This window comes from Nipponia nippon, unplaced genomic scaffold, assembly GCF_047370975.1.
Source record: "Nipponia nippon isolate SJK-2023a ecotype South Korea unplaced genomic scaffold, ASM4737097v1 scaffold_2, whole genome shotgun sequence".
In the NCBI taxonomy this organism is placed as follows: domain Eukaryota; kingdom Metazoa; phylum Chordata; class Aves; order Pelecaniformes; family Threskiornithidae; genus Nipponia; species Nipponia nippon.
This window is the reverse complement of record NW_028262336.1, coordinates 100,165,537-100,178,904: the sequence shown is the minus strand read 5'-3', so window position 1 is coordinate 100,178,904 and position 13,368 is coordinate 100,165,537.

The following is a 13,368-nucleotide window of genomic DNA, read 5'->3' as shown; positions in this document are numbered from 1 at the left end:
GCTTAAGGTGCACCTAGACTAGCTCTTCCAGTTTTGAAGGGGTTGTTTCAGGGAGCTAGTTTCTTTTTGGTTCTTAGATATCCATTTCATAAAGCTGTCTATCCTACTCTGTTTTTCATTATTACCATCAGTAACTTTTTCACTAAGATGCCAGTTTCTCAATTAGAAATATTGTCTCTAGAGTCAATAATTTTTTTAAGAAAACCTATTTATTCTCTTCTCTGTAATGCATCCTCGTTAGCATTTCACTGCATATGGGGTGTTGTGGTTTAACCCAGCAGGCAGCTAAACACCACACAGCCGTTCACTCACTCCCCCCCAGTGGGATGGGGGAGAGAACTGGAAAAAAGGTAAAACTTGTGGGTTGAGATAAAGACAATTTAATAGGACAGAAAAGGAAGGGAAAATAATAATAACGATAAAAGAATATACAAAACAAGTGATGCAAAATGCAGTTGCTCACCACCCACTGACCGATGCCCAGCCAGTTCCCGGGCAGCAGCCATGTCCCCTGGCCAACATCCCCCAGTTTTTTTGTTCAGCGTGACATCATACGGTATGGAATAGCCCTTTAGCCAGTTTGGGTCAGCTGTCCTGGCCACATCCCCTCCCATCTTCTTGTGCACCTCCAGCCTCCTTGCTGGCAGGGCAGTATGAGAAGCTGAAAAGTCCTTGACTTAGTGTAAGCACTGCTTAGCAACAACTAAGACATCAGTGTGTCATCAACATTGTTCTCATCCTAAATCCAGAACGCAGCACTATACCAGCTACTAGGAAGAAAATTAACTCTGTCTCAGCCAAAACCAGGACAATATCTAGCCATTATTCTATACCATCTACATCATGCCCAGGTCCCATACTTTCCAATACATCCCAATTAATCACCACCACCTTTCCTGTGTTTTGATATACACACAGAGATATCATTCCCTTAGTCTATGGGCCATCCCTCTAAAATGTATGTTGAGTTCATTTAGTCCATGACTTTGGGCTCCATCTGTCATAACAGTCCTTCAGGGCAGGAGAGATGGTGTGTGGTGTTGGATTGCTGCATGCTGAAGACAGTTCTGATTCCATCACTGCTACGCTTGTCTGGTTCTATCATTGCTGCACTTTGCTCGCTTTCATCAAAATTCATTCTTCATTAATTTGGGTGATTCTTACTGTAATACCATTGATACAGCATACAGTAACCATAGTAGTCGTGACATACAGTATTACATAGCAACTAACATCATACAATTCAAATAATTGGCTATTCTCACCCAAAGTCAAATCCCCTCAAGGTACACATTGGACTTCCCCATCCTTCTGCATTATTCACCAAGTGCACCCAGGTGCTTGAGCAAAAGCAATCCCACTAATGGGTTTGCCTTTTCCCAAGGCAGGAATAACCCAGACTGTCTTCCCCAGCATAATTTTTATGTGCACTACAGGGACTTTATCCCCTTCCACAGTATGTAAAACTTTTGACTGGGTAGGTCCAGCTCAATTGGCAGATCCCCTAGTGTTGACTAACCAGGTGGTTTTCGCTAAATGTGTATTCCAGTGTTTGAATGTCCCACCACCCATTGCTCTCAGTGTAGTCTTTAACAGTCCATTGTGTCGTTTGATTTTTCCAGAGGCTTGTGCATGGCAGGGGATGTGGTATACCCACTCAATGCCATGATCTTTGGCCGAGGTGTCCATGAGGTTGTTTCAGAAATGAGTCCTGATGTCTGGCTCAATTTTTTCTGGGGTGCCAAGTCACCATAGGACTTGTTTTTCAAGGCCCAGGATCATGTTCTGGGTGGTGGAATGGGGCACAGGATATGTTTCCCACCATCCGGTGGTTGCTTCCACCATTGTAAGCACATGGTGGGTTTGTGGGAGTGTGATATAATCAATCTGCCAGGGCTCCCCATATTTTATATTTCAGTCATCGTCCTCCAGAGAGGCTTTAACCACTTGGCTTGCTTGATTGCAGCACATGTTTCACATTTATGGATAACCTGTGCAATAGTGTCCATGGTCAAGTCCACCCCTCGGTCACGAACCCATCTATATGTTGCACCTCTTTCTTAATGGCCTGAGGTGTCATGGGCCCACTGAGCTATAAATAATTCACCCTTATGTTGCCAGTCCAGATCCACCTGAGACACTTCAATCCTAGCAGCCCAATCCACCTGCTCGTTGTTTTGATGTTCTTCAGTGGCCAACGCTTGGGTACGTGAGCATCTATGTGACGTACTTTTACAACCAGGTTCTCTACCTGGGCAGCAATATCTTGCCACAATGAGACAGCCAAGATGGATTTGTCTCTGTGCTGCCAGTTGCTCTGCTTCCATTGCTGTAACAACCTCCATAAGGCATTTGCCACCACCCATGAGACAGTACAGAGATAAAGCACTGGCCACTTTTCTCAGTTAGCAATGTCTAGAGCTAGCTGGATGGCCTTCACTTCTGCAAACTGGCTTGATTCACCTTCTCCTTCAGCAGTTTCTGCAACTTATTGTATAGGACTCCACACAGCAGCCTTCTACCTCCTATGCTTTCCTACAATACGACAGGACCCATCAGTGAACAGGGCATATTGCTTCTCATTTTTCTGGTAGTTTATTGTACAGTGGGGCCTCTTCAGCACGGGTCACCTCCTCCTCTGGCGATACTCTGAAATCTTTGCCTTCTGGCCAGTCCATGATCACTTTCAAGATTCCTGGGCGACTGGGGTTTCCTATTCGAGCCCGTTGTGTGATCAGTGCTTACTAATCACCACTTACTCCACACAGCACCAGTTACATGATGTGTAGAAGGAACCCTCCCTTTGAACATCCAGCCGAGCACTGGCAGCCAGGATGCCAAGAGGAGCTGTGCTTCAGTACCAACCACTTCTGAAGCAGCTCGAACCCCTTCATACACTGCCAATATCTCTTTTTCAATTGGAGTACAGCAGGCCTTGGATCCTCTGTATCCCCAACTCCAAAACCCTAGGGGTCGACCTTGAGTTTCCCCTCGTGCTTTCTGCCAGAGGCTTCAGGTAGGGCCGTTCTCCCTGGCTGCAGTGTAGAGCACATTCTTTGCATCTTGTCCTGCCTGGACTGGCCCAAGGGCAACTGCATGAACTATCTCCTGTTTAATTTGTTCAAAGGCTTGTTGTTGTTCAGGGCCTCATTTGAAACCATTCTTCTTCTGGGTCACTTGATAGAGAGGGGCTTATGATCAGACTGTGATTTGGAATATGCATTTTCCAAAAACCCACAATGCCTAAGAAAGCTTGTGTTTCCTTTTTGTTAGTTGGCGGGGACATAGCTGTTATTTTGTTGATCACATCCATTGGGATCTTATGACATCCATCTTGCCATTTTATTCCTAAAAACTGGATCTCCTGTGCAGGTTCCTTGACCTTACTTTGTTTTATGGCAAAACCATCTTTCAGAAGGATTTGGACTATTTTCTTCACTTTCTCAAAAACCTATTCTGCTGTGTTGCTCCATACAATCATGTCATCAATACATTGCAGGTGTTCCAGAGCCTCACCCTGTTCCAGTGCAGTCTGGATCAGTACATGGCAAATGGTAGGGCTGTGTTTCCACCCCTGGAGCAGTTGATTCCAGGTGTACTGGACGCCCCTCCAAGTGAAAGCAAACTGTGGCCTGCACTCTGCCACCAAAGGGATTGAGAAAAACACATTAGCGATATCAACTGTGGCATACCACTTGGCTGCCTTTGACTCCAGTTCGTATTGAAGTTCTAGCATGTCCGGCACGGCAGCACTCAGCAGTGATGTGACTTCATTTAGGCTGTGATAGTCTACTGTTAGTCTCCACTCTCCATTAGACTTTTGCACTGGCAAAGTATCTCTGAAGGTGTTACCAAACTCCTTTCATCTAACAGCAATACTCCAGCTCTGACGGCTCAGGACAGAGCCCAGTGCTGTGTGTCGGGTCCGGGGAGCATGTTCAAAATGGTGTGGGGAGGCTTTACTGCCTGCCTCTGTGCAGGTGCCACAGGATTCTAGCAAAAGTGGCAAGAAAAGCAAGTAGCACCCTGTAATCATCCTTTATGAGAGGCTTAACTTGATGACAGCCTCACAGTAATAGGTTTTCCATCATGCCTCTTCCCTAACAGAACAGCTCCAGTACTACGCTTCATCTTTTAGCTGGGCTTTACTTTGTCAGACCCCTGACAGGCAGCAACATTGTCCTCCGAGTCCTTGACAGAGCAAGTTCCCCAAGGAGAACTCAGGTACATGCGTGGAGGAAAGACATTAAGAACTGACATTTCAAGGCTCTCTTACTTCATATAAGGAGTGAGGGATTTTCCATTTGCAGTTGTGTGTGTTTTTTCCCACAGAAAAAGAAGAAAGAAAATGAGAAATACATTCCTAAAATCTGACAATAACCATAGCTTGGACTTACTCAGGTACCCAGAGAAGCAGATAGCAGGTCTGTGACTTCACTTCAAGCTAAGGCCAGGTTCTGTTTAATACACATTTTCTTGTGCAGCCATGGTTTGGAAAAACAACACCTCCCAGGCCTTGGGATGTATGTTGTCGTTCTCTGCATATGCTTACTGAGATTAATTTGAACTGAAAGAGTTGTTTCCTTTAAAAGATTCTAGCTAGTTGTACCTCAGACTTACTTCATGATAACCTAGGAAATCCTGCTCAGCCGAAGAGCAATTAAGAGGTAAGATGAAGGATGACAGTCAGTCAAGACAGTGGTGGTGTAGGTTAAGAGCTTGTAGCTGGTGTGAGATACCCAGTTATTATCCAACAACAACAGATGTATAACTATTCTTAACCTCACCCTCAAAAGGAAAACAAAGAGTACCTACCACGATGTGATTTACCATTCCCTAAACAAGACAGAAGAAGAGAAAAAAAGGGATATAAAAGTTGGTGGAGGAAAAGCAGCTGCTGAGGTAAGCACTACCAGCCTCAAAGGAAGAACTGAAAAAATTATAAAAGTGATCAGAACAAAGAACCTGCGACACCTGGAACAGAGAGCTGAACGCATATACAGCCTGTGGCTCCGTACCCACATACCCCTTGGCACCTGATGTACCCCAAGCACCCACTGCTCCCTGGACAACAGAGTGGTCAGGTGATATTAAAAAGGACTACGTATCACTGCTTAGTTTTGTACAATTTTGTTTGTTTCCAGTAAGTTTCTCTATTAGACTTGTACCATCTTTACCTTCACTGCCAACTGTTTGCTTGCTGTCTGGGTTTATCCCTTCAGCTACAGTGGTGGCAGTGAAGCAGAGAAAAAATAGTGAGGGATCAGGAGAGGAACAGCTTAGGTGAGGGCAGAGTTTCATTCTAAAAGTAAAAGTTGTAGATAAGAAAATAGTAATAGTAACACAGTGTTCAGTTAGTGGAGGGTAGTTTTAAGTGCAAATTAAAGCTCAGAGGAAAGTGTAACTCTGAAAGTGGGCTTGATGCTAGGCTTGATGCCAATTAAATAGAAATGCAGCCTGAAACTCTCTGCAGAAGAAACAACAGTTCCACAGCTCTGTCACAAAAGTCTGTTTCCTTCACTGGAAGATACCTTTCTCATTAAAAAAGCCACATTGTCTTGTTCTCGTCTCAAAATAACTCAAAATTTTCTTCCTTTGGTTATGACTGTTCAGTTCCTTGTCATGGCAGGAAACTGAGTTAAACTGATGAGTTGTAGTTGTAATTTTCTGGAGTCAGTTTGAGGTTCATGCAAGATCATCAGGGAGAAATATATAGAGCTCCATATGGGAGATGGGGTATGAGCGTTGTCTCGGTGTGTGATATCCCCTCTTCTCTACACCTATCCCAAAATAGTGCAGAAACAAGCCAAGAACACTGCCAGTACCTACTACTATTGAACTGATGACTTTGATTTCTTAAGTAATTTACAGATGATTGAAATGTTGTTAAGAGCTCCAAAATCCAGTCTCCAGAAGCTTTTGACCATATATGTCCTAAATATAACTTGTTTTCTTCTATGAGAAGTATGATTAGGAGACTTGGTGAGCCTTATATTTTTTAAACTGACTCCAGAATTATTTCCCTCTGTTTGTTACTTTGCAGCTTTTAGAGTTTCCTGTGGCATGAATTCCCATTCCCAGTCTAGGGATGTTGTTATAGTTTTGCCTTTTAAGATCCTGACTGGAGATTACACCAGGATATACAGCCATGTAGACCAGGGAGCAGCTTGTAAACAGACCAGCTGTTTGTACCTCTAGGCTGTATCTCTGCTAGCTGTCACTGTCTCTGCTAACAAAGGAAGTACATTACAGAAAAAGCAAAAAAAAATATCTGGAGTTTATAGTAGATTAGAAGCTGAATATGAGTCAAGAACATGCTGCTGCAGGAAACTTTAATGCAATTGCAGGATGTACAAACAGAGGTTTCATAAGTGGCAAAGAATGTAATTAATTTTTCTGCCCTGCACAGCACTGTTAAGAACCTGTCTGGAGTACAAAAATGTAAAAATAATGGAAAAATCCCAGAAGAGAGTAACACTATTTCTGAGAGCCTTCGAAAACAGACTGATGAGAAACAGTTGTCAATAATTTTGTTTCTTCCCTCTAGAATAGAGAGGCTTGAAGAAGGACATGACAACATACCTCTCACTAATGAAAATACTGTTAAAAGAGACACAGAGGTCAAATGTTTTCCATGTCCATCAGGTGTCTTCCAGTATAAACAGCATTTTCATAAAGAGGACTGCAATCAGTGGTTTCATTTTGCACCAGATGTGGAACAGAAAGTTCTTTGCCATAAGAGATAAATAATCCAAATATAAAGAAAAAAAAAAAACTTCTAAAGGTAGTGATATGTGGAAACATGGATCTGAAGAATATTTGGCACTTTTAACAAAGCTACAAGCAGTGCCAAGGACATACACTTATCCTTCCCCAGAGAAGGGAGATGGCTAAAAGGACTTCTTCAAGTCCCTTCCAGGATTAATAATTTCTATAATTCATAAACTCATACATGTGCACAACAGAAATCCTACACAGTCAACTTTCAGAGTCTCCCACCAAGCTGTCCCAACATGGAAACATGTCCCAAATGCAAAATAATGTTTCTGTTATCACCAGAGGCTCCTAGAGAGATTTCATTCATCAAATATCTGTTGGTATTAGCTGCCAAGTAGACAGCTGTCCTGGTAGTGAAGTTCTCCCTTTCACAGTTCCTCTCCTTTTACTGGTAATGTTTCCTGCTAGTCTAGTACAGATTGTATATAATCGCTGTTCTCTCTCCATATCTGCTTATAGCAATTTGCTGTCTTCATAGAATTCAAGCACCTTTTGTTGTATTTTATACTCTATATAATATAAATATATGATCACTATAAACCATATGTTAAGCTGACTTTTACAATGCAACAGCTGTATTGGATTTAGTGGGATGGTTCAAAGAGCTCTCAAGAGCACTTAGTCTAAAATCACTGGAGCAGGTTGGTATTCCTCTGAGAGAGTCCCCAGTGAACGCTCAGCAAGCACATGCCTACTCATGATGTGATACGATCCAGGTGTTAAGAGGAAAGCAGGATGGACATCTGAATGGGAAGGTGCTGTTTCAATGGCTGAGGCTTTATTGAAAAGAATTGCTTTTTAAGCAGGAGGTGTTGATTGCTGCTTCAGTCCCAGCCTAGATTTTAACAACAGGTGAGCCACAAAACTGTGTCACATGCACAGTATTTTTCCTGCCTTAGCCTTCTGACTGAAAATAAGACAAAATGGAAGAATAATGTTTAATGTACTCCTAATGATTTATCCTGTCAAACTGTGGTACCTGAGCTCAGCTGAGATCTATAGTCATCATGTGAAACCCCTTATCACCTATAGTGTTTGCATGCAAATTATATTCCCTCCAAAGTCTCATAAATCCTAATTAGCTTTAACTCTGATGCCTGAGAGTCTCTGATTAAGGAGATTATAGTATCTCACTTTTCTGCAGGATCCCTCAAGAAGCAAAGTACAGTATTTGAAGAATAGTCTGATATAAAGTTAATAACCTACGAGCACTATGTTCAGACCCAGTATCTTTAATTAAGAAAATGCCAGTTGTCCCATCTGCAAGTTCATAAGAAAGAATAGGGCAGACAAAAGCAAAACATTTACATTTAACAATGCAGTTCTTGTGACTGCCCTTAAGAAATATTCGTACCACAAATGTATTTTATACTGTGTCATTTACCATAGAGCAATTTGGGAGCTTGCATCTGAACTATACCCTTACTGGTTTGTAGCTGGAAGAGGGCTGAAGGGCTTACTGCATTGCTGGTATGAAATGTTGCCTGCAACCTGGGGAGCCCACTTTCCCTTGTGTTGTTGTTTTGTCTTCCTGTATCTAATGCTTCCTTAAAAGACACAAAAGCCAGTTGCTTCTCACACTCTGCAATTCTTGCCTTTAAAGATAACGGTCTGTCATACTCTGTGCTTTCTTCCCGTCTGTTCTAGGCTTGTCCTTTATACTCCCAGACTTTATGGCATGGCTATCAATTTGCTTTTTATTTCCTGCCTGCAAACCCACACTCCTTCTTCCTTTTTTCACATATGCAGACTTACTCTGTTCCCAGATATGCTTTTTGAGTGCTACCTTGGAAATTCAATTTGAGCTTCCTTGAGTTAACTTCAGTTTCACTGCACTTGTTGACTGTATATTCCCAAACAGTTTTTGCAGCATTACAGTGCTCTGCCTATCTTCTTACCTCAAAGAGAGGCCTGTCTGGTGTCAACAAGAATAGCACCCATTTCCACTAACGTATCTAAAAGCTAGACTTATTGCCTCATCTGCCTGCACTGAGGCAAACAATTCAGAATGATTTTGTCTTCTTGCAGACATGTAGAGTGCCATATACACAAATAATGATGTGTAACAAGCAGAGCTGGTTTTAAAAGTATTCTTCCCATAGGAAATGTTGACCAAAAATTTAAGAGCAAATATAGTTGCCATATCAAAAGCAAAACCTGTAATGTTTGGATTCCTTGCCATCACCTTCCTCACTCCGTTGTTTACCTTCCCTCCCTCTCTCTTTTCTTCTGCTGGAAAGAAGTAGGGAAAAAGAGTGAAGAGGAAGAATGGGAGAATTCCTCAAATTTTCCTCCTTCTAGAGAGCCTCATTCTCTGTTTTCTTCCTCTCCCTTCCTCTCTTTTTCACAAGCACACTTTTTAAATAGAAAGCAAGAAAGTAAAAGAAACTCTGAAAACTGCTGAAACTTTTCCTTTTCTTTTTAATCTTCCCTCTCCCTTCCCACTGGGAAGGGGAATAAACCACCAAGATGCATATGTCAAATGACACGGTTTTCCATGTTTTCAAGGCAATCTGCTCCAAAGCCTTCCCAAAGTAAAGCAGTTTATTCACTTCTGATCATGGATGTCTGTAAGGTGACAAGGTAAAATAAAATAGTTTTCTCTTAGGTCACAGTGAGCAACTTGAGATCTTAGGTTATACCTAAAGTTTTCCTTTGACTTTGCTGCTGGTTAAAGCATCTTCCACTTCCAAAGGTGACAGAGAAACAACAGCTGTGGGCAGTTTAATTACAGCTGAGTCTGCAGTAATGTCTTCTGCAGAAGTCCCCCTGCCTTACATATTCATGCAGCTTTTACCCTCTGCTTGTCTCTCCTCTCAAATTCAATTTGCCCTCAGCTCTTTGCAGCACAACACATCTCCCCAGGGAGTTCACCTCTTTATTTCAGAGGGATATTTGGCTTCCCTACAAGCACAGAAATTGCATCTGCTCTGCTGAATCAGAAGATACTCAGATCTGTGTGTGAGACTGGATTTGCTGTGCATTCACTGGTTGCATTATGAAAGCTTCCAAAGCCATGGAAGAGCGAGGGTCAACAAAGAGTCCATCTTCAGGAGAGCAGGGCAGAAATTTAACCCCACTGATCTCAGGATGGGTGGCTAACACAGCCACCTGCTTGTAGCCACATCACAAAGCAGGGAATGGCTTGTCAACAGGGCCGCACATAGGCCCTGCTGTCCTTTTCCCTATGAAACCTGCATCTCTGCCAGCCACTCACAATACCAAACACGCATATGATGAAGACCTGGAGCACAAAACCACTGAAAAATGAACTCTGGCTATTTACATTCCCCGTTGACTGCAGCATCTTTAGCATTGGGTGATGCAAGTGTTAGGCACAACACATAGTGGGGTGGGTGACAGAGGGACGTTTGTGCTGCCAGGCTGAAGGCAGAAGTACAGTTTGAGGTCATGTCTTCCCTTTTCCCCCGGGCTTCCCTCAGAATGACATCTGCCATCTCCCTGCCAAAACACAGGCATATGTTCTGTTAGCCAGTGTCAGCAAACTGTGTGGTGATGGCTACATTTCTCCTTACACAAGCAGAGGATTTTGTCACAGTAAATGACTACAGTGCTAAACCTAAAAAGTGTCATGAATTGGTTCAACCCCTCTGAAAAATTAGATATTAGTTTCTGTCTTCTTACTTGGGGGAAAAAAATAGAAAACTAATGTTATTTCTTTAGCTGTGACAGAAAACAGAACTGAGAAAAATATTTTGGAAGCTGAGAGGTTTTCCTTTTTTATAATATTGCACCAAACCTTCTCAAACTAAAAATTTTACAGCGAAAATGTACAGTACGTGCTTCTGCTTACCATGTAATAAAGAACAGTAATTCCTCCCAGGAGAAGACAACAGCACTCCAAGAACTTTTGCTGTCCATGATACAACAGGATTTCAACTATCTGTCTCCTGGCACCAGAGATATATTCAGAAATATATTCCTTCCTATATTCAGAAATCTTTGCTGGCAGGGAAAGAAAAGAGCAAACACCTACACCTCCCATGAGCTGCTGTTAGCACTTGTTGCAATGAGTTAATAAGAAGCGATTTGGTCCCACAGCTTCTATGCTCCAGTTGAGTTGGCTGTGGTTTCCAAGAGCTGGTGGGACTGCATGTCTGGAGGGTCAGTTTTTGATTTATGTTTATTTTCAACTGTATTAGTCTCTTAAGCATTTTTCCAACAACCTACCTTAGACCACTGCCAACAGGAGTATCTTCTGCCCAATAAATACTGCCTGGTTCCAGATGCTAGGATACAAGATTACAGCCAGGATTAGGGATATGGGGTCTAAGGCTGAGATCAGATCAGAGAGGAACAGTCACCCACTGAACCCGACACTAGTGTTGCATTTCTTGGGAGCAGAGCAGCAGCAGCAGCAGGGAGGCCTGACGTCCTCTTGGACCTGGTGACAGTCAGTCTGAGAACTGGCTGCAATTAACAGCCAGCTCTTCCAAACTGCCTCTAGCGCAGCTTTGATTCTCACCTGGACCTGTGACCTGGTGATCCAGTGGGTGGCTTTGCTTTATGAGTCAGAACTGATCAACTTACAGAAGCAAGTACAGAAGCTGGTATAGTCATCTTTCAGCTGAGCTCTAAGATAAAGACTTCAGTCATAGAAATAGAGATTTCATAGCATCTTCCTAAGTGTCCTGGTATTGACCAGTGTCTGCACGTTGTGTCTCTGGTAGTTTTCTTTTGTCTGCATGAATTCCTAAATTAAGTTTCTTGTAGAATGTACATTGGGGTCTTATATTTTTAGGGTAATATCTCTTAAGACAGAAGACTACCTCAATTCCAGAGAAGAAGGAAGAAATCCTTTACAAAGACAGGGTAAAAAATCCCCAGAGCCACTAATTCCAAAGTTAACCACTGAGAAATATTTTGCATATATATATGAAGTATGCACAAATATGCTACATATAATAGATATATAGTACCATACATAGGATGTAGTAATAATATAAGTAGGGTCCTAATTTGATATGCAACTAGGAAATGTCAAATTAAATTTGCAATACTTCATAAAATTCAATGTTTGAAGAGACTTGACTTTCTTATGAATTAAATGGTAGTCCAGCCTTTTTGTTAGACTTCAGTTATCTTTTTTTCTTTAAGCAAAATGTACATAGTGATTAGATAAGGAAGCATTTCTTTTGTTGTCATTGCAGTTTCCCAGCTTTACCAAAACCCTCTGCACTCAGATACTATTCTTAGTCATATTCTATATACCTATGCAGGTTATTTTGTAAAACTTATTTGACAAAGAGGGTTTTTTGGGGAAAAAAAAGAAAAAAAATCAAAAACCCAAACCCAAGTCAACCCAAATCCCCCTATATTCTTTGATTTCACTAATAAAACATCAGCATCTTGGTTATGTCCTTTGCTGTGACTCTGTGTATGATTCAGAGAGTATCCATAACAGCCCAAGTGGTGTGTAAACAGCTGTTAAAAGTTAATGTTGCAAAAAGAATGGAAGGATTAGATGCACAGTAAGTGTGCTCTTTTTAAGGGGCATTGCAATTGCCCAGCATTCTGCAAAGTGTGAATCAGCATAAAGTAGATAAGAATTATTTTTGTTTTCACCAACACTTGAAGCTCTAAATTGTGTTGAGTGCAGCTAATTATAGCATAGTTCCTTGTACAGGGAACAACATATCAGTGCACAGGAGTGCCTCTATTAATTATCAACTCATGACAGAGGTTTCAAAACTCTGCTTATAAAATGTTCACTAGTTTCCAGTAGAAAAATATTTAAACTGTAAGACAGTATGTCTTTTATCCCAGTGTGAAATTCTTATAGTACCTTCCTGTTGGTAGCCTTCACAGGACACCTTATGCCTGGGAGGAGGGACCGCCATCAGCAAACCCAGAACTCTTCATCATCTCTGAAGAGAAACAATATACCTTAGTGAAGAGAGATCCAAAACTGAGGTGTCCCCAGTTTCATGAGACTGTGCATGGGGAAGGGGATATGTTCTGTGAGTGAGGAAAATGTGATACCAACCTAACTTTGGCTTTGGCCATCAAGCTGGAAAGGCATCTAATGAACTTCTTCCAATGTGAAGTCAGGAATATTGCTAGAATAATTGCTGGAATTGCAGGTTTTCACTGAGCTTTTGTACGGAATGTCCATGCCTGGCTTTGGCAGGGGGGGCTGCAGGGCGGCCTCTGTGAGGAGAGGCCGAGGCTGCCCTGAACCAGACACAGCCGGCTCCAGACGGCTCCCGCTGCAGGGCACGGCTGGGCCCCTCAGCCAAAATGGCGGCGTGTCAGGGAAAAAGTATTTAAGAAAGGGCAAAAAATGCCAGACAGAGAGAGAGGAGGAGAGGGGAATAAAAGTGAGAAACAGCAGTGTGAACACCAAGGTCAGAAGAAAGAGGGAAGGAGGTACTCCAGGTGCTGGAGAGGACCACACCGGAGCAGATATCCACACTGCAGCCCGTGGAGGACCGCACGCCAGAGGAGATATCCAACCTGCAGCCCATGGAGGACCCCACACCAGAGCAGGTAGGTGTGCCCTAAAGGAAGCTGCAGCCTGTGGAGAGCCCATCTGGAGCAGGCTTATCCTGAAGGACTGCAGCCTGTGGG